This window comes from Sphaeramia orbicularis, chromosome 15 (genome assembly GCF_902148855.1).
Source record: "Sphaeramia orbicularis chromosome 15, fSphaOr1.1, whole genome shotgun sequence".
NCBI lineage: Eukaryota > Metazoa > Chordata > Actinopteri > Kurtiformes > Apogonidae > Sphaeramia > Sphaeramia orbicularis.
In genome coordinates this window covers 17,619,015-17,646,544 of record NC_043971.1, presented here as the reverse complement: position 1 = coordinate 17,646,544, position 27,530 = coordinate 17,619,015, and the positions used below count along the sequence as shown (strand labels likewise).

General features: G+C 34.4%; 1 protein-coding gene across 1 annotated transcript in view; it reads left to right on the top strand.

Annotated features, from left to right (window-relative positions):
* Positions 1–208: 208 nt before the first annotated feature.
* The window catches only part of sertad2b (SERTA domain containing 2b), a 96,178-nt gene continuing 68,856 nt past the window's right edge, over positions 209–27,530 (top strand). The window contains exon 1 of the mRNA XM_030155702.1: positions 209–473. The gene's annotated coding sequence lies outside the window, so the exon portion shown is untranslated. The remainder of the gene's footprint in view (positions 474–27,530) is intronic.

Sequence of the window (27,530 nt, the reverse complement as noted above, 5' to 3'; positions counted from 1 at the left end):
ATTGTTATTATTATTATTATTATTATTATTATTATTATTATTATTATTATTTATTTATTTATTTATTTTACTATTTGTGTTAAAATGTTAGACTTAAAAGGAATCTGTTGTTATAAAATAAATCCTAAGGTTAAAAAAAATATGAATGAAAACCAAGTTAAATCTGATCTCACACCGTCTAAAGTGGCGCACCATGCCAGCAGGTCTTATTTACTATCCATGTATCGACACGTGAATGCAGCATCAGACTGGCTGTTCCTACATGATCTGTGACATTGGAAACGTTGGACTGAGTCTGTACGCGGTCCATCAGTTTTAGATCCATTAAAAACAAAACAAAACAAAACAAAAAACACCACGCATTCAGACAGTAGCTGCGTTCTCTGTCTGTGGTGAAAAACCTGCAGATCCAGTTCCTTGAGACCCTTTTATTTTCTACTTTAACACCGTGCTGGACGGATCTGCCACAGAGGGTGAGTGTCTTCAACTGCATCTTAAACTCTTCTGCATCCGTTAAAGCGCATGTGTCTGTGCCACTGGAAACACGTAGAAAGTACATGTAAACGCCTGAAGAAAGTAGACATATGACCTGTAAACAAATGGTAGTTAATGGAGCCAATAAATGGAAGAGTCTCCAGCAGCCAACGCTTTCACAGGAGGAGAAGCGCAGCGTGGAATTCCCGTTACGCACTATTGTATTACGCATGGAAAGTGTACCACCAAACCCCGCTTGAAAAGTGATGATTTTAGCACGTGTTGGTTATTTTTCCTATTTTAAACCCAGAATTTAAAACATATGCATATATAATCATCATGATTTGAGTCTGGCCTTTAAATCGGCGTTTGTTTTTTCCTCCAAAAATGATGCGTTTTTTTATGGAATGGATGAAATGTTACTGACTATATTGCAAATCCAATGAAAATATGTAGCACAATATAATATAAAAGAAGTTGATTTTGTTTTTGCATGTTCATTAGACGTTGCAAAACTTTGGAAAAGTTCATATTGTCTGTTGTGATGTGATAGTAGAGGTGTATCTTGTCGCTTGTTATTGCTTCTGCTGCCTGAATTATATAACCAAGTTGTCTTTAAGCTTACACACTCCATCACTGACTGACAGACACATCCTGATCTGAGCTGCAGCACAGTGGAGAACAGTGTCCCCACGGATCTACACAATTACACAGGAATCAATGCAACTAAGCACATTTCAAGCACTTCTCTGCAGCTTCAATGCAAATATTGTAGTTTTTTCCGTCACCTTTTCCATTGTCTTGACAGCTGTACAGTTTCAACCCCTTTTTCCTCTTCAGGGAAATGTAAACATGTTGATTTTTAACCCATTAAGACCCAGTGCTACTGTTGTGGCACTTCTCAAATACATTTTTCTCTCTATTTAACCTTTCATAAGTGACTTATCACCATTTATTAATATTATCCTCTCTATTTAGTGTATTTTCCTATATTTAAGTCACTGAGCATGAAAATGTTTATTAAAGCTCAGAGTAAATTCCAAGGTTATTTTATCAGAAACAGAGAAAACTGAAGAAAAAGTGACATTTTCAACAAATATATGTGTCCCCACCGATCTGCACAATCACACTGGAGTTAATGCAACTAAGTACATTTGAAGCACTTCTCTGCAGCTTCAATGCAAATATTGTAGTTTTTTTCCATCACCTTTTCCATTCACTTGACAGCTGTACAGTTTCAACCCCTTTTTCCTCTCCAGGGAAATGTAAACATGTTGATTTTTAACCCATAAAGACCCAGTGCTACTTTTGTGGCACTTCTCAAATACATTTTTCTCTCTATTTAACCTTTTGTAAGTGACTTATCACCATTTATTAATATTATCCTCTCTATTTAGTGTATTTTCCTATATTTAAGCCACTGAGCATGTAAATGTTCATTAAAGCTGAGAGTAAATTCAAAGCTTAATATATCAGAAGCAGAGAAAACTGAAGAAAAAGGGACATTTTCAACAAATATGTGTCCCCACCAATCTGCACAATTACACTGGAGTCAATGCAACTAAGTACATTTGAAGCACTTCTCTGCAGCTTCAAGGCAAATATTGTAGTTTTTTTCCATCACCTTTTCCATTCACTTGACAGCTGTACAGTTTCAACCCCTTTTTCCTCTCCAGGGAAATGTAAACATGTTGATTTTTAACCCATAAAGACCCAGTGCTACTTTGATGGTACTTCTCAAATACATTTTTCTCTCTATGTAACCTTTCATAAGTGACTTATCACCATTTATTAATATTATCCTCTCTGTTTATTGTATCTTCCTATATTTAAGCCACTGAGCATGAAAATGTTTATTAAAGCGGAGAGTAAATTCCAAGGTTATTTTATCAGAAACAGAGAAAACTGAAGAAAAAGTGACATTTTCAACAAATATATGTGTCCCCACCGATCTGCACAATCACACTGGAGTTAATGCAACTAAGTACATTTGAAGCACTTCTCTGCAGCTTCAATGCAAATATTGTAGTTTTTTTCCATCACCTTTTCCATTCACTTGACAGCTATACAGTTTCAACCCCTTTTTCCTCTCCAGGGAAATGTAAACATGTTGATTTTTAACCCATTAAGACCCAGTGCTACTGTTGTGGCACTTCTCAAATACATTTTTCTCTCTATGTAACCTTTCATAAGTGGCTTATCACCATTTATTAATATTATCCTCTCTGTTTAGTGTATTTTCCTATATTTAAGCCACTGAGCATGAAAATGTTTATTAAAGCTCAGAGTAAATTCCAAGGTTATTTTATCAGAAACAGAGAAAACTGAAGAAAAAGTGACATTTTCAACAAATATATGTGTCCCCACCGATCTGCACAATCACACTGGAGTTAATGCAACTAAGTACATTTGAAGCACTTCTCTGCAGCTTCAGTGCAAATATTGTAGTTTTTTTCCATCACCTTTTCCATTCACTTGACAACTGTACAGTTTCGACCCCTTTTTCCTCTCCAGGGAAATGTAAACATGTTGATTTTTAACCCATAAAGACCCAGTGCTACTTTGATGGTACTTTTCAAATAAATTTTTCTCTCTATGTAACTTTTCGTAAGTGACTTATCACCATTTATTAATATTATCCTCTCTGTTTATTGTATTTTCCTATATTTAAGCCACTGAGCATGTAAATGTTCATTAAAGCTGAGAGTAAATTCAAAGCTTAATATATCAGAAGCAGAGAAAACTGAAGAAAAAGTGACATTTTCAACAAATATGTGTGTCCCCACCGATCTGCACAATTACACTGGAGTCAATGCAACTAAGTACATTTGAAGCACTTCTCTGCAGCTTCAATGCAAATATTGTAGGTTTTTTCCATCACCTTTTCCATTCACTTGACAGCTATACAGTTTCAACCCCTTTTTCCTCTTCAGGGAAATGTAAACATGTTGATTTTTAACCCATAAAGACCCAGTGCTACTTTGATGGTACTTTTCAAATAAATTTTTCTCTCTATGCAACTTTTCGTAAGTGACTTATCACCATTTATTATTATCCTCTCTATTCAAGGTATTTTCCTATATTTAATCTGCTGTTCACGTAGATCAGGGATGTCAAACTCATTTTAGTTCAGTGGCCACATTCAGCTAAATTTGATCTGAAATGTGCCGAACCAGTAAAATAATAACATAATAATATGTAAATAATGTCAACTCCAAACTTTTCTCTATGTTTTAGAGCGAAAAAAGTGAATTTACATTATGGAGAGGTTTACATCTACAAAGTAGCCTTACAAAAGATGTGAATAACCTGGAACAACTGAAAAAATAAGTGTAATTTTAACAATATTCTGCCTCAGTCTATAATTTACACATGTACATTATAACTTACAGATCACAGTGGCTCTACAAACATGCACAACATTTAGTAACAGGCAGAATATTGATAAAATTACACTTATTTCTCTTAAGACATTTCAGGTGTGTTCATATTTGTTCAGGTTATTCGCATTTTTTGCGAAACTATACTTAGTTTTGGTGTAAATACATGAAAATATTTACATTTACAAAGAGAAAAATTTGGAGTTGTCATTATTTCTATGTTATTATGATAGTATTTTACTGGCCTTGCCCACTGGAGATTGAATTGGTCTGAATGTGGAACCTGAACTAAAAGGATTGTACATATCTTCAGTGTAATTTTTGCATTTCACAAATTCATCCCAAGGGCCGAAATGGACCCTTTGGAGGGCCGGATTTGGTCCCCGGGCCGCATGTTTGACACCTGTGATGTAGATGTTCGTTAAAGCTCAGAGTAAATTCAAAGGTTATTATTTTAGAAACAAAGAAAACTGAAGAAAAAGTGACATTTTCAACAAATATATCAACAACTGAGCGTAAAACAAACATCTCTATCCACGGGCATTGATCCAACTCCATGGGTTTTACTGATGAATCAATGTTGTAGGAGATGATGGTGTTTCCATGGTAACTATGGAGCCTCTGAACGTCCAAATTGGTCATATCTGATGACCATGAAAAGACGACAAACTGCATTTTACTCCAATTATTTACATGTATTGATAGGATTAGTGGATCAACAGGTATTAAACAGTTTAGATCAGTAGATGGTTTTGCTAGACGGTGGATGTTTGGGTGTTTATGGGTTAATGTTTGTGATAAAATAGTGGATGAAGTGCATTCTCTACCTTCTTAACCTATACAAGCTTTTTTAAAACTCTTAAATTCACTTGAAAAATGTCACAAAGCTGAAAACAGGTGTGTTTTTCTGAACTCATGAAAAGTTCTCATGATGGTCTACACAGACTAATGCACTGCTGTAGCAACAGTATAGAAAGTAAACCATGTAGACAAAAGTATTGAGACACATTTAATCCAGGTGCTTTATTGCTAACAGTGGGCTGGGCTCCAAAAGTTAGACGTAGCTGCAGAAAATATATGAATATGGGTCGATGGGGATGTTTTGATCCTGTCATTGACACATATGTTTGTCAGTTAAATCTCAATGAGAATTTCCTGGTTTACTAAAAAAAAAATAATAATAATAATAAATCATCAATCAGAATCAAAAACTTTATTAATCCCAGGGGGAAATTATTGAGTGCTACAGTCGCTCTAAGTGTAAGTATATTAAAAAAAAAAAAAAAAAAAAAAAAAGCAGCAAAGAAACTATCAATACAACAGAAAAAGAAAAATATATGAATATGTAAAGCACTAAATATACAAATATAAATATAGCGCTGAATAAATATACATATTAAAACACTCTATTAAGACACAAAATTAGACTACATATTATCTGGATGGTGTTTTTTCAGTCTTTTCCATTCCACGGGTGACTAAATTTTTTTTATTTTTGTGTTAGAGCATTTAATTAATTGATTTCAATCGGGGTGTGAAGGGGATTTTTTTTTTAGCAATATAGCAAAAAATGCACTAGGAAAACATCTCCTACCCTACTTTTGATAGTTTTACTTGTAAATGTCTTATCCTGGAGCTTCATCTTCTGTCACAGAGAAAAAATATTGATGCATGAACCCAGAGCTGCCCAGTGTTTCTGTGTTGAGTCTACATGTCTGCGTGGATTTCCTACCATAGTCCAAATGTACACAGTTTAATAGGTTAGTCGGTCACTCTAAATTGTTAGTGAATGTGCGAGTGAATGGTTGTTTTTCCGACCTGGGCGACATGTCCAGTACATACCCCAGTTTCATGCAATAAGTGGGATAATCTACAGAACGTCGGTCATTATCAGTAATTAAACTTCAACACATTGATACAGGATGATTATTCTGCAGTGATGACTGTCTCGCCCTACATTATCCCACTCATTATATGTCTATTTACTTAGGAGATCAATAATTTGCAGAAGTAGCAGAAGTGTGCACACTCTGTACTCCAGCAGAAGTACAGAAACAGTGGTAAAAGCAGTATTCCAGCAGGAAGCAGTGATGAAACTTAACCGATATGTACTCAGAGTGTAAAAGTAAAGCTGGCTGTTTCTGTGTTTCTGTGCAAAGATTACTCAACTTCACTCAGGGCTGGGTGATCTGGCAAAAAGATCATATCACAATCTTATAAAAGACACACAAGTTACAGCCAAGTTCAGCTTTCCTCTACAGTTTTCTGGTTTCTGTGTGTGTGATGGCTCTTTTTGCATCATTTTAGACTGAAATTATTCAATATTTTGACAATATCTAAATGAAATGAACGCATTGATGTTTTTGTGGTTGTAAGTGACGTGCCATCTGCAGTGTATTTGTTAATTATCTGGATTGTAGCAATCTGTTTCACCACATCTGAGTTTTATAGCAAATAATCCACATTTTTACACTAAAATAACTCTTAAAACACATGTGTCGGGTCAGAGTTCAGAGGTCAGAGGTCAAACCCACAGATGATGCACTTACAGTGATTTTTCATCAGCATTTCTTCAACAAAACAATACATTACACAAATTCTTGAAGTTTAATGCAGTCTAAAACCAAACATTTTAGGGCAGACAGACGCTATAAATCGACTGAAGGAAACTTACTAGCCTAGCGACGTCTACTAGTAACAATAATACAACTGACATTTATACTTTCAATGAGATAATCTGTACTACTGATCTAATACTACCCTCTCATCTATTAATATATCTATTAATATAACATGAAGACTACTATAGCTTCCTAACTAAATAAAACAATTTACAGAATATAATGAATATTAACTTCACTCTGATCAGTTTCCAGTGTAAGCACAATAGAAATCAAGACATTATCACTTTACTTTTCTTTAATTTCCTTTTACAAATAATCTAAAGCTGTAAATAACTGTCTGCTTTCTACTCTTCTGAATATCAGCCTTTAGACATAATGATTTAACATGTATTGTGATAATCATCTATATCAACTCTTATGTACACTTTTATTCTGGTAAAGACCCGAACAGCCACTAGCGACTCAAGTCATATACTGATGTAAAATGTTTAATACCTATTGATCCACTAATCCTATCAATACGTGTAAATAATTGATGTAAAATGCAGTTTGTTGTCTTTTCATGGTCAGCAGATATGACCCATTTGGATGTTTAGAGGCTCCATAGTGAACGTGGAAACACTGTCATCTTCTACAACATTGATTCACCAGGAAAACCCATGTACTTCAATAAATGACAGTTGTTGGAGATGTGTGTTTTTATGTTCAGTTAACCCTTTCATACATGAATTATGAAAACCTTAGTCTATATTTTTTTTCTTTAGTGTTTTTATTCCTCTTTAGGCACAAAAAAAAAGCACTGCAATTGAAATTTTTAATGAACCTCTTTTTCATGAAGTTACAAAACTGTCCACTCAGGTGGACACCATGTGTTTAATTTTTGAAGCTAAGAAACACATTTAAAATGCATAATCAGAAAGTGATACTGTATGAAAACTATGAAATAAAAACATTTTCAATGCTGCTAATACCGTTTTCTCACATTTTAACATACTCTAATACTAGTAATTACTCACTTCATGGAGATATTATGCAAAAAAAAAATGTTTAAGAAAACTGCCAATTTCAGTATAATAACAATTAGCAATTGATTTGTACTAAAACATGTTATTGCAGATCAGGTTTATCAAGAACAGCAAAGTTACAGTAATGGTATGAATTGAAGTGTTTGGGATGATGCATCAGTGTCCACTGTGTTGGCTAATATGGAACTAAAACAACAAAACCCATGAATATACAAGAGAACAGCTGGAGAAAAACTGTCCACTGTAGTCCACTGACTACTATGCATGAAAGGGTTAATGATATACTTTACTGGAAAAGTCACTTTTTCTTAAGTTTTCTCTGTTTTTGATATAATAACCTTCAACATCAGAACGATGATTAACGTCTATGATCAGTAAATTAAATATAGGAAAAGGCCTGATTTTTACTGGAAAAAATGTAAAACTCAGAGATTCATGTTATAATAAATGGTGATAAATCACTTAAGAAAGGTTAAATAGAAAGAAAAAATTATTTGGGAAATGCCACAAAAGTAGTACTGGGTCTTTATGGGTTAACAACCTGAGGTGGAGATGATCATGATCCTTGTCTGTTATCCCAGATGCACTTCCTATTACATTCCTCAGTAAGTTGTCTGATGATGGTCCAGAATGCTACTGTAGGGTCGACCTGGTCCAGGAGCATCAGAAACATTGTCTGTAGGGGTGTGTATTGGCAGGAATCTGGCGATACAATACAAATCACAATACTAGGATCACGATACGATATATCCCGATATATCATGATACTGTTAAAAAGGCAAGTTTTTGTTTGTTTCTTTTTTTAAAATGATTATTTCCTGGAAGAATTGAATTACACCAGAAATATGCACAAATACTAAACACATTTTTATTTGATCACAACAGGATCTAATGCTATATCACAAAATGTTCCTGTGTTAAAACTCAAATGTTCATATTCTATTAGTTCGTAACTAACATCAGAACATTATTTTTGTGCAATCCCAACAAAGGAACTAACATCTGCCTCTCAGACAGTAAAAAGTGCTTTTAGGATGGTTCAAATAACCATTATTTAATAAAACAGTGTTAAATAATAATAAATAAAATGTAAACAATAAAGAAAACCAAAAAACAAAAATTAACCTCCGCCATATCTACAATTGAATAAATACCTAAAAATATCAATACAGTGCTTTTTAATATTGATACAGTATTGTGAAATGAAATATCGTGATATATTGCAGAACCGATATTTTCTAACACCCCTAATTGTATGTGGGGTTTTTTTGTTTGTTTGTTTTTTTACAAATAGAGTTCTTTGTGTTCCTAAATCTTTGCTTCTGGCGCTTGACTCAAAACAAAAGGTGATCATGCCCTCGAAGTACAGAAAACTACACAATCACAAAAAAGCATGGAAAGACTGATATGATTTAATGTGTGTTTTTTTTTTTTTGTTTTTTGTTTTTTTTGAAGTTTTGTTGCTTGTTTTTTATTGTTTAAATTGTGGCAGGTGAAATTCATTCTTTTAATATTTTACAGATGTGTGACAGATCTATTACCCACTTTAGGAATTAATAGTGTAATCATCATCTGTTGTAAATTTTTGTCAGTAGTAACCCTAGAAAGAGAGTAAAGATGATAGATTTCTGTACTTTGATGTGGCCTGAATGAATCGGCTGCAGTCAAATGGCCATAGGGCTGAGGGAACTTTGTCTACAGGATTACACAAGTAACCAGGCTTCTAATTTAGCAGATAATCCAGATTAAGGTGGCATGGTCGTCTGTGTCAGCATCCGTCCAGTGTCCACCGTCTTCAACCAAACAGCAGGACGATGCATTCAGGGTCCTAAGCTATGGTCAGGAATACAGCAGGACAATGGACTTTGATATTTAATGGCACTGACCCAGAAAATGTCACAGCATTGGATACCAAATTTCAACACCTCTTATCAGTTTCAGTTATGGATGCACTGATTGCAATAATCTCTTTCTGATACCAGTGTGTGAAACGACATTATGGCTGATAGCTGATGCCGATATTGATGATATTTTCATGTTCTCTATTTATTCATTTTTCATTCAACCATCTTTAACCTGTTAAACTCTGGGCCATTTGTTTCCAGTGGGAATCATTTCAGTGTAACACAAAACAATGGATTAACCCATAGCACAGTGTCACAGTGCCACGTGGGGTCATCTGGAATTTAAATGGGGTCACCTAAAATTTCTAGTAATTGATAAAAATAAAAATAAAATTACTAATGAAAGATATTTTTTAATGATTCAATATAAATTTCATTATAATTAAAACACGACACATGTTTCCTCATAAAAATCCAGTTCAAATAAAATGCAGTATATAATATTTGAGAGGGCATGTCTTGATTGACCTGATCATGTGACCTTGTGCGTCACTATGCTTCAACCTGCCCGGACACAGTCGCTGTCAGAAAACCGAACCGAGCAGAGAATGAACAGATTTCTTGGCCCGCCTGGTCCCGCTAAGAGAAACTGAGAAGCAGACACCAAAAAGGCAGAGAAAATGCCTGATGGTAAAGTTTCCTTTACCAACATCACTGAGAGCAATGAGGAAAAGCCAAAATGTCTGCTATGTTCTAGCGTACTGTCTATCTCTGTCCATAATAATATACATTACATAGCCTAAATGTCATCTAAAATCAATGTTTATTTTGCAACATAGTATAGCAAACTATTACATGATCAAAAACAAATTAATTTTAGCAAAAACATGCCTCTGTTTTTGTGATTTTTCTCACTTTTTTTCAATTTGTGATGTTAAAATGGGGTCACAAGGCAAAAAAAAGGTTGGGAACCACTGCCATAGCAGAAGCTTCATTCATTTAAACAAAGTTATGATCAGAAAAAAGCAAAGATAAGACAGAAATCATGATCATTGCTTCATAATGAGATATTTATTACTTGTTCAGTGAGTTTTAGTACTAGGGAAATAATCCTTGTACTTTTGGATCTACTTAGTGGTGTAAAGTTTGTCTCATTGGTCTTTTGCTTTATGAAATTATGATTGACAGAGGCCGTTTCTCAATACGTGTTCTTGTCTGTTCTTCCATTGATGTGAAACGTCATCAGTCGCTGCCCAAGTACTGTTCTAATTGCAAGTTTGCACAAACCAAGAATGCGTGGAATACCCGGATGTTGTTCTTGTCAGCTATCTTAAACCAAGGATGCACTGGTTAGTGACTCATGTAGACTTGGCTGGGAAAATATCCCAAGATGCACCTCATGCAACTCTGGAATGCTATGGCGGCTTCTGATAACTTAATTCAGAAATGTTTTTTGAGAAGATGAGTGTAATGAGATGATGTGATATAATGTTAGAACTCGAGCGAGAAGCAGAATAGCGAGAAATACATCTTTATTATCATGATTTGGGATTCATCGAAATGTATTACAGTTTTGAAAAATATGCAAAATGTATAAATGACATGTAAATACTAGTACAAAAAATTCATGGGAAGGAATGCTTCTCTGACCAAAAAAGAGTTTGTCCAAGGTGCTCTTTGGAAAAAGGGATTCATAAAGTAGTCAAAAACCATTTTCGACTTCCTGGTGAAGGCTTGAAGCCGAAACATGTAGAAGTGTTTTTTGGGTCTAGATATGAGCGTGCCATGTTAATAAATGCATTTTAATATTTAAAGAGAGTGCCTTGGATTTTTCTTCCAGTTTGATATCTACTAGTACAAATGTACTGAAATCAAATCGAGTGACATTGTGTTGATTTGAGGGGAATACGTTAGGGAGGCAATGACGGAAATACAACAGAAACAGGGAGGAAAGTTCACAAGTACGCAGCCATTTTAATTATAGAGAGACTTGCGTTCTTCGGAAGTCCGTTCTCTGGGACTGTTCTTGCCAAGACCGTACTCGTTGGGTTTGCAAGACCGTTCTCTGCATTCTTGTTATTGAGAAATGTCCTGGACTTTAGCTGTTAGCTTTTTTTAGATATTTGCCCGTTTAAGTATTTGTTGGGGTTGTGTTCTGTTGACTGGCAAGTGTTTTTTTTTAGCATTTAGCTGATGTTCTTCTAGTCTAGTATATTGCTACAAGTATAGCATTGTCGTGGGAACACAGATGGAAATGTGGCTGCCCAAGTTACTGGTGGTAACTGGATGTACTGGACCTGAACTGGCAATATGTCTAGGGTGTACCCCACCTTTTCCCATAGGTAGACTCTGGGACCCTCACAAACTCTCATGAGGACTAAGCAGTTCATACAGTCATGGAAAAAAATTATTAGACCATCAAAAGTCATCAGAAACAGTGGTTATGCACTCAATTACTAACTCCTGTGTGTATCATGTGACTAGAACAGACAGGAAGGAAAACATGGAATGACTAAAAGCACTGTTTTTGTCAGTACAGTGCCATAGACATTGATGTAAGAACTGAAATGATTTTGGTTATTATGAAGAAAACTATGGAAAATGTCTTGATATCAGCTCTGAAATTAAACTCTTATGAGCTATTTTTGTTGTTATCATTATATTTGTCCAAACAAATGTACCTTTAGTTCTACCAGGCATTAAAATGTACAAGAAATGGAAGAAAATAAGGGGTGGTCTAATAATTTTTGCCGCAACTATAAAATGGATGGATGGATGAGAAACCACAGCTCATCCCTCTGTCATTATCATGTTTCAGTTTGGCCTACATTAGGTAATTGTGTACTTTATGCTACTGAAATGAAGGCCAGACATTTCACAACACATGTTCCCAAACTGTCCAAACAAGAACCGCTTTGGATTAAAACTCGAAATCAATAAATGAACTGATAAAGTCCCGAAAGATTCAATAAACCTTTCCACACAAGTGGTGCGAATCCAGTCCCAAATCATGACGATATTGAGAATCTGGCCTCTAATAAAAGTGATTCAGCCTCTTTTTCAGCTGCGTGTCCTTGAACAGGGGCTCCGACTCAGTTGTTTTACGGCGCTCAACATTATAATTCTACCAAAAATACCTGTGCATACAAAGAATCATATTGCATGAGAGGTGAGTGTTGAGGAGTTGCATTTCTCGCTGAGTTTAGATCCACGAACTGCTGGTTAGTGATTTGTTTTTTTTTTCCCCGACCTTCTCCTTTTAATGCGTTTGGCATTCAGTGTGGAGAATCTGACAGAGAGACTGAAAAAGACAGACAGAGAGAGAGAGAGAGAGAGAGAAAGAGAGAGAGAGAGAGAGAGGGCTCTGTGAACTATAAATAGACAGTGGGAGAGTGGTTGTGATGATAGCATCACCACACAATAATCCCTTAGTAGGACTGGCGTTACTCTGCTCCACCACATTGGCCTGAACAGTGAACAGGTATTCCTCTATTTCACATTTATCTTATGACCAGAGGCTCAGCTCAGATTCCTCTAGAATCATATGTTACAGCATGAGCAGACGTAAACACGCGCGGGTTTTTCTTGTATGTGATGGCTACGTGCTGTTAAACAATAAATAGGAGAAGGAAGGGTTTGGATTTGATTCAACATGTAGATGAGTAATCTACATCACAGGTGTCAAACATGCGGCCCGGGGGCCAAATCCGGCCCGCCAAAGGGTCCAGTCTGACTCCTGGAATGAATTTGTGAAATGCAAAAATCACACTGAAGTTTTGATGAGGGCTGTATGCGTCATCATTTTTCCATGTTTTATTGAGGAACTGTGTAGATCATGAAGTGGGTTTTGAACACGTATTAATACATAGTAATTCAAGGATACAGATAATTGGTGATGGTATGATTTGCACACTCTTCCAGGGGTTTGCAAAGAGCCAGGTCTCAAATATGTGGCCCGGGGACCAAATCCGGCTCGCCAAAGGGTCCAGTCTGGCCCCTGGAATGAATTTGTGAAATGCAAAAATTACACTGAAGATATTAATCATTTTAGTTCAGGTTCCACAAACAGACCAATTTAATCTCCAGTGGGTCGGATCAGTAAAATACTATCATAATAACCTATAAATGATCACAACTCCAAATTTTTGTAAACATTTTCATGTCATTTTACTGTATTTACACTAAAACAAACTAACATTTCACAAAAACACGAATAACTTCAATGAATATGAACATTTTAAAATGTCTGATGTGCAATTTTAACAATATTCTGCCTGTTATTAAATGTTTTGTGTATTTGTTGATCCGCTGGGATCTATAAGTTGTAATTTACACGTTTAAATGATAAACTGAGGCATAATATTGTTAAAATTGCACTTAGTTTTCTTAAGAAATTTCAGTTTGTTCATGTTATTCACATTGTTTTAAGGGATAGTTGGTAGATGTAAACATTTTCATCGCATAATTTTCCTTTTTTTTGCTCTAAAACATAGAGGAAAGTTTGGAGATGACATTACTTTTGTATTATTATGTTATTATTTTACTTGTCCGGCCCACTGCAGATCAAATTTGGCTTAATGTGGCACCCAAACTAAAATGAGTTTGACACCCCTGATCTACATGATCAATTTGAACATCGCAAACTAAAATGAGCGTCATATGAGATGGCTTCTACGATTATTCCACATGACGGCAAATCCTCAAAACCTGTAATATAATTGACAGACAAAGTGTGTTCAGTTTAGTTTTAATGTAGCTTTTATTTAATTTTGAGGAAAAGTTTAGTTGGATTTTTAGTTTTTCAGGTATTGAATGGAAAGCCTTAAAGGAGTAATATTTTGCTTTAAAAAAAAAAAAAAAAAAAAAAATGGAATCATGCATTTTAAAACATTTCCCTGTGGTCTACATAAACTGTAAATGTGATGCTTGGGTCTGAATTCTTCATTAATTCAACTCCACAGGTCCATCTTCAACTCTGTTTCTCAGTAATGACACCAGAAAGGTCGATTTGAGCGCTGGCCCTTTAAATGCAAATGAGCCACTTCAAACCCCACCCCCTCCAGGTTGTTGACTGCCACATGTGTTCATTAATACAAGCAACAACTGAACATTTGAGGTAATCGGCTCAAAGTTTGGACATTTTTTCAGTTTTTCCTATAATCGCTGCTGCTGATAAACATTTATGTCATACCCGGAATAACGTTCGTCAGAAGTCTTGACCTTATATGTGCAAATGTCGTAACGTATCTAGTTATAGACGTAACAAATAAGGAAGGAATTAAAATAAGTCGTAGAAATCCACTCGATTTTTGCCGGAATGAATATAAAGATAGCTTTGCAGCAGCTGGAGGGTTCAAATTCAAACTTTTTGAACTATTAGGGTCCAAATACACAAATAAATGTACCAAAGACTAATAAAAGTGGGTTTAGCAAAATATGACCCCTTTAACAAATACAGTAGCAGCTGAACAGTGTAGAATGCATGACATTATGTATAATTTACTGAACCATTTTTTATTTAAAGTTCCATTTTTTCTCACAGCGTAGCACAAATCAGACAGTTAAATGAAAAACAAAGCTGCTCTTTTACTGCATTTTTATTAATTGTGTTGTTTGTATTTTTCATTGCAGTGTTTTTTTGTTTTGTTTTTATCTCGGTTAATGTATTTCATTGAACTGTAATAACCCTGATTCACTGGCAGATTGGTTGCAAAATCTTTGCTGATGGACCTTCTTTTCTCATAAACAAAACTCTGCATATATCCATTTTTGATGAGGGCTGTATGCATCATCATTTTTCCATATTTTATTGAGGAACTGTGTAGATCATGAAGTGGGTTTTGAACACATATTAATACATAGTAATTCAAGGATGCCCATACAGATAATTGGTGATGGTATGATTTGCACACGCTTCCAGGGGTTTGCAAAGAAAGAGGCAGGTCCGGGGACCAAATCCGGCCTGCCAAAGAGTCCAGTCTGGCCTGTGGGATGAATTTGTGAAATGCAAAAATTACACTGAAGATATTAATCATTTTAGTTCAGGTTCCACATTCAGACCAATTTAATCTCAAGTGAGTCAGATCAGTAAAATACGATCATAATAACCTACAAATACTCACAACTCCAAATTTTTCTCTTTGTAAATATAAACATTTTTATATCATTTTACTTTATTTACACTAAAACAAACTATCATTTCACAAAAACGCAAATAACCTGAACAAATATGAACAGTTTGAAGTGTCTGAAGTGCGAGTTTACCAATATTCTGCCTGTTATTAAATGTTTTGTGTATCTGTAGATCGATTGTAATCTGTAAGTTGTAATGTACACGCGTAAATGATAAAGTGAGACGTAATATTGTTAAAATTGCACTTAATTTTCTTTAGAAATTTCAGTTTGTTCATAATATTTACATTGTTTTAAAGGATAGTTGGTAGATTTAAACATTTTCATCGCATAATTTTACTTATTTCGCTCTAAAACAGAGGAAAGTTTGGAGTTGACATTATTGATGTATTATTATGTTATTATTATTCCACTGCTCCGGCCCACTTCAGATCAAATTAGGCTTAATATTGCCCCTGAACTAAAATGAGTTTGACACCCCTGCATTAGACACATGTCTGTATGACTATTTAAGGAATTTGGTTGTATATATTTCAGGTTTTGAAGGCCATTTGAGTCCAGATGTAAGCATAGAACTGCCTTTTTCACATTTTGTCATGTCACCACCAAAATAAAAGCAGAAAGGGGCAGAAATACAGGGGTTGGACAAAATAATGGAAACACCTTCACCTCAAGATGATAATGCCCCAATCCATACAGCTAGAATTGTTAAAGAATGGCATGAGGAACATTCTAATGAAGTTGAGCATCTCGTATGGCCGGCACAGTCCCCAGACCTCAACATTATTGAGCATTTATGGTCAGTTTTAGAGATTCAAGTAAGACGTCGATTTCCACCGCCATCGTCTCTAAAAGAGTTGGAGGGTATTCTAACTGAAGAATGGCTTAAAATTCCTTTGGAAACAATTCACAAGTTGTATGAATCAATACCTCGGAGAATTGAGGCTGTAATTGCCGCAAAAGGCGGACCTACACCATATTAAATTATATTTTGTTGATGTTTTAAGGTGTTTCCATTATTTTGTCCAACCCCTGTATGTAACTAGTCAGAAGTAACTTCCAGGTAAAGTTGCAGCAGAAATTGAAAATGCACTCCTTACTTCTTCTGCTTTTTGCTCTTGATCCAAAACAATAGTAGATATAATAATAGATGAGGAAGTTTTTTAATAGCGATTGCTTTATGCAGGTGTTCATCACATAAGTAGCCCCTTCATCCTGTCTGAAAGCACAGAGTTAACATCCCCAGGGTACATTTTTTACAGAGAATGTGCAGAAATGGGTAGAAATCATCCTCTCAGGTGACTTTCATTATAATATTTTCAGGTAATCGTGGATTTTTCTCATCCAGAGATGCTAAAAAAAAAAAAAAAAACTATCAGGCACTGCAGCGTTAAAGTTAATACCTGCTATTAACAGGCCTTTGGAAATGGAAAATGTGTCAGCTGATATTACACAACCACATTAGTTAGTGTTCACCAGTAAGATAACCTTTCATTCTCTTACCTGTAGGCAAGCAGTCAGGTTTCTCAGCAGGATTAAACATAAAACGGGTGGACATATCAAATTATAAGATGAATTTGAGCCTACAAATCCCATGACTCTGCCACCATTAATTAATTATTTTGTATACAGGAAACAAAGCAGAAGGTTAGAGAAGTAGAGTAGATGATGAGGAATCAGGATTTTACATGAGCTACTACTTATACCTTGTAGAATTACAGAGGTATCAGTGTATGGGTAATATAACCTTTAAGAAAATCTTTCATTAGACCCTCACATTAATATTAACCCATAAAGACCCAAACATCTTCCATCTACCAAAATCATCTACTGATCTAAAATGTTTAATACCTGTTGATCCATTAATCCTATCAATACATGTAAATAATTGGTGTAAAATGCAGTTTGTCATCTTTTCACGGTCATCAGATATGACCCATTTGGACATTCAGAGGCTCTGTAGTTACCATGGAAACACCGTCATCTTCTATAACATTGATTCACCAGAAAATCAATGACAGTGGATGGAAACACTTGGTTTATGCTCAGTTAATGATACACTGTAAAAAATGACTGTAGAATTAACACCAAAAAGTTGTAAAATTCTAGCGTAGAAAAACTGTAAGTGATAACACTGGTCTACAATTTTTTAGAAAGGATTTGCTTCAGAGATTAAATGTGCTAAATGTTACGTACTTTAATAAGATTAATTGGAAAATAAATGACAAAAGTGCCGGTTTGCTGATGTTTTCAAGGTATGTGATTAAGTGTTATTACGCATATATATTGGTTTATGTACATTTATATAATAGTTTTATAAATCTTCCACTACATAGAACCTGTAAAGTGAATGTATTCTAATGTGCAGACAGTGTTTTGAAGTAGATCTTGTAGCTCTGAGACAAATATTCCTTTTGAGTCAAACCCATTCTCTCGTTAATTCTTGAATTTCACATTTTGACCCAAGGCCTTATCTTGGAAAGTTCAGCCAACCAGCATTTTTTACTTGATTTTTCTTTATCGGTGACTCTCATGTGGTAAAATTTCATTACTTTTATTCTGGAAGCATTTTCCTTGTAGACCAGTGTAATGCAATGCAGAGTTGTTTATTTGAAATTATTTTTGTGTAAATGATTAAATCAAATATAGTTTTGTTTTGTTTTTTTTACAGGAAGAGCATGTTAACAAAACCAGATTTGTATGTAGAAATTATGTATTTCTGTTGTTTTGAGAAAATAAAACTGTAAACTGAAAAACAATGTGGTGCTATTAAAACTGCAAGACCATAATGTTGAAATAGCCTATTCTCATACTTTTAAAAATTTTTATTATTTGTAATTTGTAATTTTTTATTTTTTTAAAGTAATAAAAAAGTACATTTAACATGTAAAAACATGTAAATATAACTGAAATCCAATGTTAAATCTACATGTTTAAAATGTTAAATCTACATGTTATTCTATAAATATGTTTGTGGATTTTTTTTTTACAGTGTAAATTTTACTGAAAAAGTAATTTTTTCTTCAGTTTTCTCTATTTTTTTTAATATAATAATCCCCAACTTTACTCTTTACTTATGAATATCTATATGATTAGTAAATTAGATATAGGAAAATACCTTTTCACTGCAACAAAAAACACAAAATACAGAAGATAATATTACAATAAATCAGGGGTGTCAAACTCATTTTAGTTCAGGGGCCACATTCAGCCAAATTTGATCTCCAGTGGGCCGGACCAATAAAATAATAGCATAATAGCCCATAAATAATGACAACTCCAAATTTTTTAGTGCAAAAAATAACATTAAATGATGAAACTTATCCAAAACAAAAAAGATGTGAATAACTGAAAAAAACTGAAATTTCTGAAGAAAAATAAGTACAATTTGATCAATATTATGCCTCAACTTATGATTTATACATGTGTATTATGGATCAGATCTACAAAGACACTAAACAGTCAGAATATTATTTATTTTTCTTTAGACATTTCAGGTTGTTCATATTTGTTCAGGTTATTGACATTTTATTATTAAAGGATATCAGAATTTAAATGTTCTTTGCAATAAATCAAAGAGAAGAAAATTGGTGTTGCCATTATTTAGAGGCAAAATATATGATTTTTCCTCACATTAAACCAAGAAGAAAATTTGGACTCATTATTTCTAGGTTATTATGCTGTTATTTTTGAGTTTGATGTCCTTGACTGTTAATATCTTCAGGGTAATTTTTGCATTTTGCACTTTGTAAATTCATCTCGCTGGCCGGATTGGAACCTTTGGCGGGCCGGATTTGGCCCCCGAGCCACATGTTTGACACCTGTGCAATAAATGGTGATATATTACTTAAGGACAGCTAAATATAGAGAAAAAATCATTTGGGAACTGACACAAATATCACACTGGGTCCTTATGGGTTAAAATTGACAAAAGCACGTATAATGTTCGACGCGTGCACATTTTCTTTATCTGCTTCACTTAAGATGATACACTTACAACAATTACAGTCGCACCATCTTGTTTTACACATGTTCAGTTGTGTTATAGTGACAAATCAAAGTACAGAATAATTAAAACACTAGGGAAAAGAAGTCTGAGCTGGTGGACACTATGCTTTTCATCCTCTGCCTGTAACTATATCCGTTTCTCTGTGCGTCGGTTCATTATTAAGCTCATTAATACTGACCTCTGGGTAAAGGGGCATGTTTCACTCTGACCTGGATAGTGTAAGTTCACTATAATCCTTTTGAGTTCATAGTCTGTGGGTCGTTCCTGGTCACTCAACCACAGACGAAGGTGTGGATCCAGCGGCTATTACACTACAACTCCAATAACTTCGGTGAGATTGTATTAATTTTAATTCTAGAGGTCAGTTTGAGTGTGGTTTATTTGTAATTGATTTAACTCCTGCTTCTTCATAGTTGAAATTATATGTGATAATGGTTGAGAAATTACTGGAAACCTGACTGATCATCTCATTTGTTTACAAAAATTCACCCTCATATCTTCATTAGTTCCTTATTTGAGTTTTTTTTTTGTTTTTTTTTTTTTTTTTTTTTAAATAAGGCATGATGCTGATTTTATTTTAAAAATGAGTTGTTCAGAAAAAGATGATTGATTCAATAAGTCATTACTCTTCTTCATGATAAAAGAAACATTCAAACATTACATCATGCTATATAGTTTTCGTTATTTTCTGAAACTATGAAGCACATCAGAGGCGGTCAGATAGATGGAGTATTTACACTCACTGTTCATTCTTTTTCATATAAATTGCAGTTTTGGAATTATTAAGTGCTTCTGGAGCACAAGACACAAACTTTGGCCCTTTTTTTATTTTTTTAAATTGTCTTACCCGTTTCCTCTGAAGGCTTTATGAGAGCTTGTCTGAAAGAATGAGTGTTTCATGAAGAGCTGATCAATTTCTTACTGATTGGGGTGACACTGCGGATCTTAATAATTGAAGATCCAATACTCACTTTTCACCTCAAAATCCACCAAGTTTGACAGTTTCATGATCTCATGTTTTAAGCATCAAGAATACAATTTCACATATCAGTTTATTCTTTTAATAATCTTTTTATTAGGACACATTTTCTGTACACACATCCGCTCAGCACAAGTACAAGCATATGTCCAATTTTCCAGTTTTCACAAAACAAACAACAACAAAAAAACAATTAACAACAAACAAAAACTTAAAAAAAGAGAGAAAATTAGATAGATAGATAGATAGATAGATAGATAGATAGATAGATAGATAGATAGATAGATAGATAGATAGATAGATAGATAGATAGATAGATAGATAGATAGATAGATAGATAGATAGATAGATAGATAGATAGATAGAATGTACCTAATGATGACCTCAGATAAATGCAAAAAAAAAAAAAATTATACTCTTGCTCTGAGTCACCCCAAAATATATGAATTTTTAATAACATATTGGGGCCAAAAATAGGACCAAAATCGGGACAGGAAAAGCTACCTAGGTGTCAGTGCATTTAATCTTGAAAATATGGCTTGAAATGGTCTTCTATAATGCTATAAATAAAAACACTGTGTTAAATTTGACGATCCTAGTGGTTTTTCTACTCCAGACATGCAGGTTTTTCATGAATCGGCAGTCTCATTCCAGGTTTCATGTGTAACCCATCGTGTCCACTTGCGTTACATGCGGAACCTGCCCATAGGAATTATTATGCAGAGGTCTCTCAAGAGCAAGTATAAAAGTCAAAGATATAAGCAGTATAAAAGTAGAAAAATATCAGAAAATATAAAAGCAGTGTTAAAAACTATTAAAAGACAATAGCACAGTGACTTGTAATAAATACCTAAAAATAAATAACCAATACAAATTAAGACTGAAGAAAACTTTTGTTTTAAAGTCCTGGGTGCCTCCTTGTTCTTCAGTAGGGATGGGTATTGTTAAGATTTTATCAGTTCTACTACTCTTATCGATCCGATGCTTTAATGTATTCTTATTGATTCTTTACACAATTATTTGCTTTATTTTCTCATTTGCGTCTTAGGTCTATGTAATCAGTATATCATCATCTGGCTCAAAAATCACAAAAACAGATTACAGATTAATTTCTTAGTCACAGTGTTGGTGAGAAAAAATAGCCAAGCAACATTTCTATTTGTCTTTTTCTATTTTTCTTTTATTGCTATAATCTTTAACATCTGAGTTTATTGATAATCTAGTCCTTCATTATTTGGAACTGGGGCCTGTCTACTACCAGGGTTCAGTTCCTATCTCTTGTCCTCAGTTCTCTATCTTCAACATGCATATTAACCCTTTCATGCATACTGGTCACTACAGTGGACAGCTATTCTACGGCTGTTCTATTGTTTATTCATGGGTTTTGTTGTTTTAGTTCCGTATCAGGACTCTTATGCATCATCCAAAACACTGCAATACATACAATTACTGTAACCTTGCTGTTCTTCATAAGCCTGATCTGCAGTAACATGTTTTAGTGTGACTGTAATAAACAAACTATTTTATTTTATTTTATTTTTTTTTTTTTTGCATATCCTCCTGAGACCCAGCAATGCATTTTGTCCTCTTTAGGGGACAAAAGTTTGACAGTTTTACTTTAAAAATGTTGTACATTGCAAAGGACATTCCATTAAAAAAAATCAATAAATAAATAAAAATAGTTTTAAAAATGTATCCGAAAAAACTGTTGTATTATGCAGTTTCCAATCAAGACAAATTTTTAATGTAAAACAGCTAACACTGTCAATTTCCTGGGTCTCAGGAGGATAATATGTCTATGAAATGAGTAATAACTAATATTAGAGTGTGATAAAATGTGAGAAAACAGTAGCGATTTAGCAATTAGCGGCATTAAAAATGCTTTTATTTCATAGTTTTCACACAGTTTATCACTTTCTGATGATGAGTTTTAAATAAATGTTTCTTTGCTTCAAAACTTAAATGCATGGTGCCCAGCTGAGTGGACATTTTTGTAACTCCATGAAAAATATGTTCTTTAAAAAAAAAAAAAAAATCAATTGCATTGTTTTTTTCATACCTTAAGAACAAAAACACTCAAGAAAAAAATATTGACTAAGATTCTCATAATTCGTGCATGAAATGGTTAACTTAAGGAACTGAGACATGGTTGAAGAGTGCCACTGAGGCTGATTTCCAGGTTGCAGAGTTGAGGGCATGAAAAATTGGGAATTGAGAAAAGCCTCATGAGTAAAAGGAACTGTTGGGCTGTAGATGACTGTCCTATCCTTATAGATGCCCCGCTTCTTATTTAACTTAACACCTAGTGACAGGAAGGTTGTGCTGTCATAATCTCATAAAGATTATATTATGAGTATGAGTAAAAATGCAAATGTTTGAATATTGAAATGAGTATCAAAATGGTTTAGCCTTGATTACACCGCCCCCGAAGGAGAAGCAAGGTTTTGGTTTGGTTTGGTTTGTTTGTTTGTTAACACTCTAGCAGCAAAACTGTTGGTTGAATTCATTCCAAATTTGGTTTATAGATTGCCAATGACCCAGAACAGATGTCATTGCATTTTGGGAAAAGTAAGTCAAAGTTTAAATTTTTTATGATTTTTTTTTAAATCTTTTTTTTTTTTCTTCCCCATTTACTTATAACAGGCGAAATTTCACATGTCTATAGCAGCAAAACTATTGGTTGAATTCATACCAAATTGGGTTTATAGATTGCCAGTGACCCTGAATAGATATCATTATATTTAGGGAAAAGTAAGTCAAAGTTCACATTTTTAGTGAATTTTTAAAATCTTTTATCTTCTCCCATTTACTTAAAATGGGCAAAATTTCAAATGTCTGTAAAAACTTCAATTTTGTTTCGATTTACTTCAAACTTGGCGCATACATAGAGGCAATTGATGTGCTGACATCAGCACATGCATAGACATGATGACATCAGCTGGATCGATGCCAAAATAAGCAACAATATGTGCGAGGGGCGCGGTTTGTTGTGCCTGACACCATTTTTTCATACTTTCTTTAGTTTAAGGCTGATCAACTCAATGCAGCAGATACTAATAATTTGCTGAAAAGTTGCACATGTTATAGAGAAACATGAAAGACAGAGTAAACAAATCAGGAGTTGAAGTGGTGTCTTTCATCGTCACCAGTGCTGGTGGTGTCAGTCATAGCCAAACATTCATATCTTCCTGGAAGGAAGCGTAAATCAGTGCATGTGTGACAACGTTTTGATGTTTTTTAGAGGGAGGAGATGCAGCGACAAGACGTGCAAATGAAGTTTGCCCTTTGACTCATCGAAGCACCACAATAGACAGCCGTGTGTGTGTGTATGAGTGTGTGCATGTGGCTGCTCTGTGTTCTCAGTGGCTTTACTTTAAGCAGAGCGTTCGCCATCGCCCCACCCCTCCAGGCACTGACCTCCTTTTCATTATTCACACAAGCAGCACCTTTTCTCGCTTCTTTCCTGCTCTTTCTGTTCTTCGTGTGTGTTTTTCTCTCACCTCATCTCCCTGAAGTATCAAATGATCCAACACAACTTGCAAAAACCAAATGTAGTACTGGAGGATTTCCACATTGAAGTGTGATTTTTTTTTTTTTTTTTTTTTTTTTTTTTATTCAATTGTATTTCCTACAGGGTTTTTGGATGTTCACTGTAAATTTATTAGGAGTCAGTGTTTTTTCAGGAGTTTAAAACTGCAGAAATTGAATAATATGTGTATAGGACATTTCATTTAGAGCTTTGAATAGTGTAAAATAGGTTGAAATCTGACAGGACCATCTAAACTTAAGCTCAGTTGGTGAGTTTTTACATAATGCTTACAAACGTATCATATGGTTTTCATTTGGAGCTGGAGTTTGTTCAGTTACCATGGATACAGATCTGTTGACACACTAGTCCATTTTTAGAACTTATTCAGATGTTTACACTCGGTCCTAAAATGTTTATCAGTGATACATACAAGGGCTGAGTAATAAAACAAAATGTGATCAAATTTGCCTCGATAACGATGGTTTGGACATGAATAGATCTGATGTATCGTCCATGAAGCGTCACATCAGTTTTTTTGAGTAAATCTCATGTTGTAAAAAGGTGCTTAGAGTATAAACTGTGTTTTGGTTCTATTTACACATGTGCTGCTTCTGTTTCTGCTGCTGTTTGAGTCTGAAATGACACAAGAACAGGGAATTCATGATGCATTCAGTGTACCTCGTAAACGCTGCTATCTCCAGCAAAACACAACAGATATGTTACCTTCAAGGTTCCTGTAAATTAAGAAATCTTTATTCAAATGGCAATGTATGTCATTTAAAACACTGACATTTTATTATAATATTCAGGGGATTCATGTTGCATTCAGTGTACCTTGTAAACGGCACTTGTCAGCAAAACATAAGAGATACGTCACCTTCAGGGTTACTGTAAATTATGAAATCTTTGTTCAAATGGTAATTTATGTCGATTACAACACTGAGGTTTTATGAAATATTCAGGGAATTCATGATGCATTCAGTGTACCTCGTAAACAGCAATTTTCAGCAAAACATAACAGATATTTTGCCTTCAAGGTTCCTGTAAATTAAGAAATCTTTATTCAAATGCTCACGAATGTTATTTCAAACACTGATGTTTTATGATCATATTCAGGGAATTAATGATGCATTCAGTGTACCACGTAAACTCTGCAATTTTTAGCAAAACACAGCAGATATGTTGTCTTCAAAGTTCCTGTAAATTATAAGATCTTTATTCAAATGGTAATTTATGCTGATTACAACTCTGAGGTTTTCTGATAATATTCAGGGAATTCATGATGCATTCAGTTTACCTCGTAAATGACAATTTTCAGCAAAACATAACAGAAATGTTGCCTGTAAATTAAGAAAACTTTATGCAAATGGTCACATATGTCATTTAAAACGCTGGAGTTTTATGCTAATATTCAAGGAATTCATGATACATTCAGTGTGCCTTGTAAACTCTGCAATTTTCAGCAAAACAACTGATATGTTGCTTTCAAGGTTCCTGTAAATTAAGAAATCTTTATTCAAATGGTCCTGTATGTCATTTAAAACTGATGTTTTCTGATAATATGAAAGGAATTCACGATGCATTCTGTGTACCACGTAAACTCTGCAAGTTTCAGCAAAACACAACAGATATGTCACCTTCGAGGTTCCTGTAAATTAAGAAATCCTTATTCAAATGGTCATGTATGTTGTTTAAAACACTGAAGTTTTATGATATAAATTTCTTTACACATATGGGTCATGTAGCCCTAACGTAAATCTAAATGTTCAACGTTCATCTTTGTGAATCTCTTCTTGTGTTCAGATTTTATTACATGCTTTTATTCAGGCACTTATAGTCACTAGTTCCCACGGACATTCAGTGAATGTTCCCATGGTATTGCATCGCTTTGGCACTGGATGAGCACTAGATTTGTTTTCTTACGTTAAATTTACATGTATGGACTATTTACACTTTTGAGAAAGAAAGGACAAAGTCATTCTTGTTCCATCTTTTTCAGAATATATAGTCAAATGCATCCCATATGAGCTCAGTAAGTGGTTCAGACATTCAAACATTGTAAACGTACTCTTATTTTAGCATGTTTTAATATAACAAGCTGTTTCCTGCATTTGTGTCACAATGAATTTGGTGTGTAATGACTGTAGAAGCGTTGTGGTGCATTCACAGAACCAGTGGAGGCAAGACTTAACAAGTATAGCTGTAGCGCGTACACTGTACATGCAATACACACACAGACATACACGAACAGGGAGATCGGATGTCAGAAGAGCAGCGTTTGTAGAGCAGGCAACTGAGCAGGAGCAGGAGAACAGAGTATTATTAATGGATGAGGCTGCATTCACAAAAGAGAGACATAGATAGATAGATAGATAGATAGATAGATAGATAGATAGATAGATAGATAGATAGATAGATAGATAGATAGATAGATAGATAGATAGATAGATAGATAGATAGAATGTGCCTAATGATGACGTCAGATAAATGCAAAAAAAAAAAAATTATACTCTTGCTCTGAGTCACCCCAAAATATATGAATTTTTAATAACATATTGGGGCCAAAAATAGGACCAAAATCGGGACAGGAAAAGCTACCTAGGTGTCAGTGCATTTAATCTCAAAAATGTGGCTTGAAATGGTCTTATATAACGCTATAAATAAAAACACTGTTAAATTTGACGATCCTAGTGGTTTTTCTAATCCAGACATGCAGGTTTTTCATGAATCGGCAGTCTCATTCCAGGTTTCGTGTGTAACCCATTGTGTCCACTTGTGTTACATGTGGAACCTGGCCATTAAAACACATGTAAATCGCGAGTGGTTTTGCAACAGCGGTTATTTTTGTGAAACACTCTGCCTTGCATGATTAGTTCGACTCCCAAAATTTACCTGTGAGAGAATAAAAACATATTTTAAAAAATAGGAGCATCTAATTTTGTTCTTTTTACCGTGTTACATGCAGATTTTTATTTTAAAAAAATCATATAAAAATGTGTTTTATCTGAAAAATAGTTTCTCTTTTACCTCAGTAATTTTTTTTTTTTTTTTTAAAATAGACCCAAAGTGCTTCCAGACTTGCTTCATAACATTAGTCTACATCTGGTTTGAATTTTTAGCCCCCATGTCCTCCTTTTAGGGACCAGTTTCATAGAAGCACCGAGATAGATAGACAGATAGACAGATAGATAGATAGATAGATAGATAGATAGATAGATAGATAGATAGATAGATAGATAGATAGATAGATAGATAGATAGATAGATAGATAGATAGATAGATAGATAGATAGAATGTACCTATTGATGACCTCAGATAAATGCAAAAAAAGATATACTCTTGCTCTGAGCCATTCCAAAATTCATGAATTAAAATATTGGGGCCAAAAATAGGACCAAAATCAGGACAGACATGTGGGTTTTTCGTGAATCTCCGTCTCATTCCAGGTTTCGTGTGCAACCCATCGTGTCCACTTGCGTTACATGCGGAACCTGCCCTGTTAAACACAAATAAATCGTGAGTGATTTTGCAACA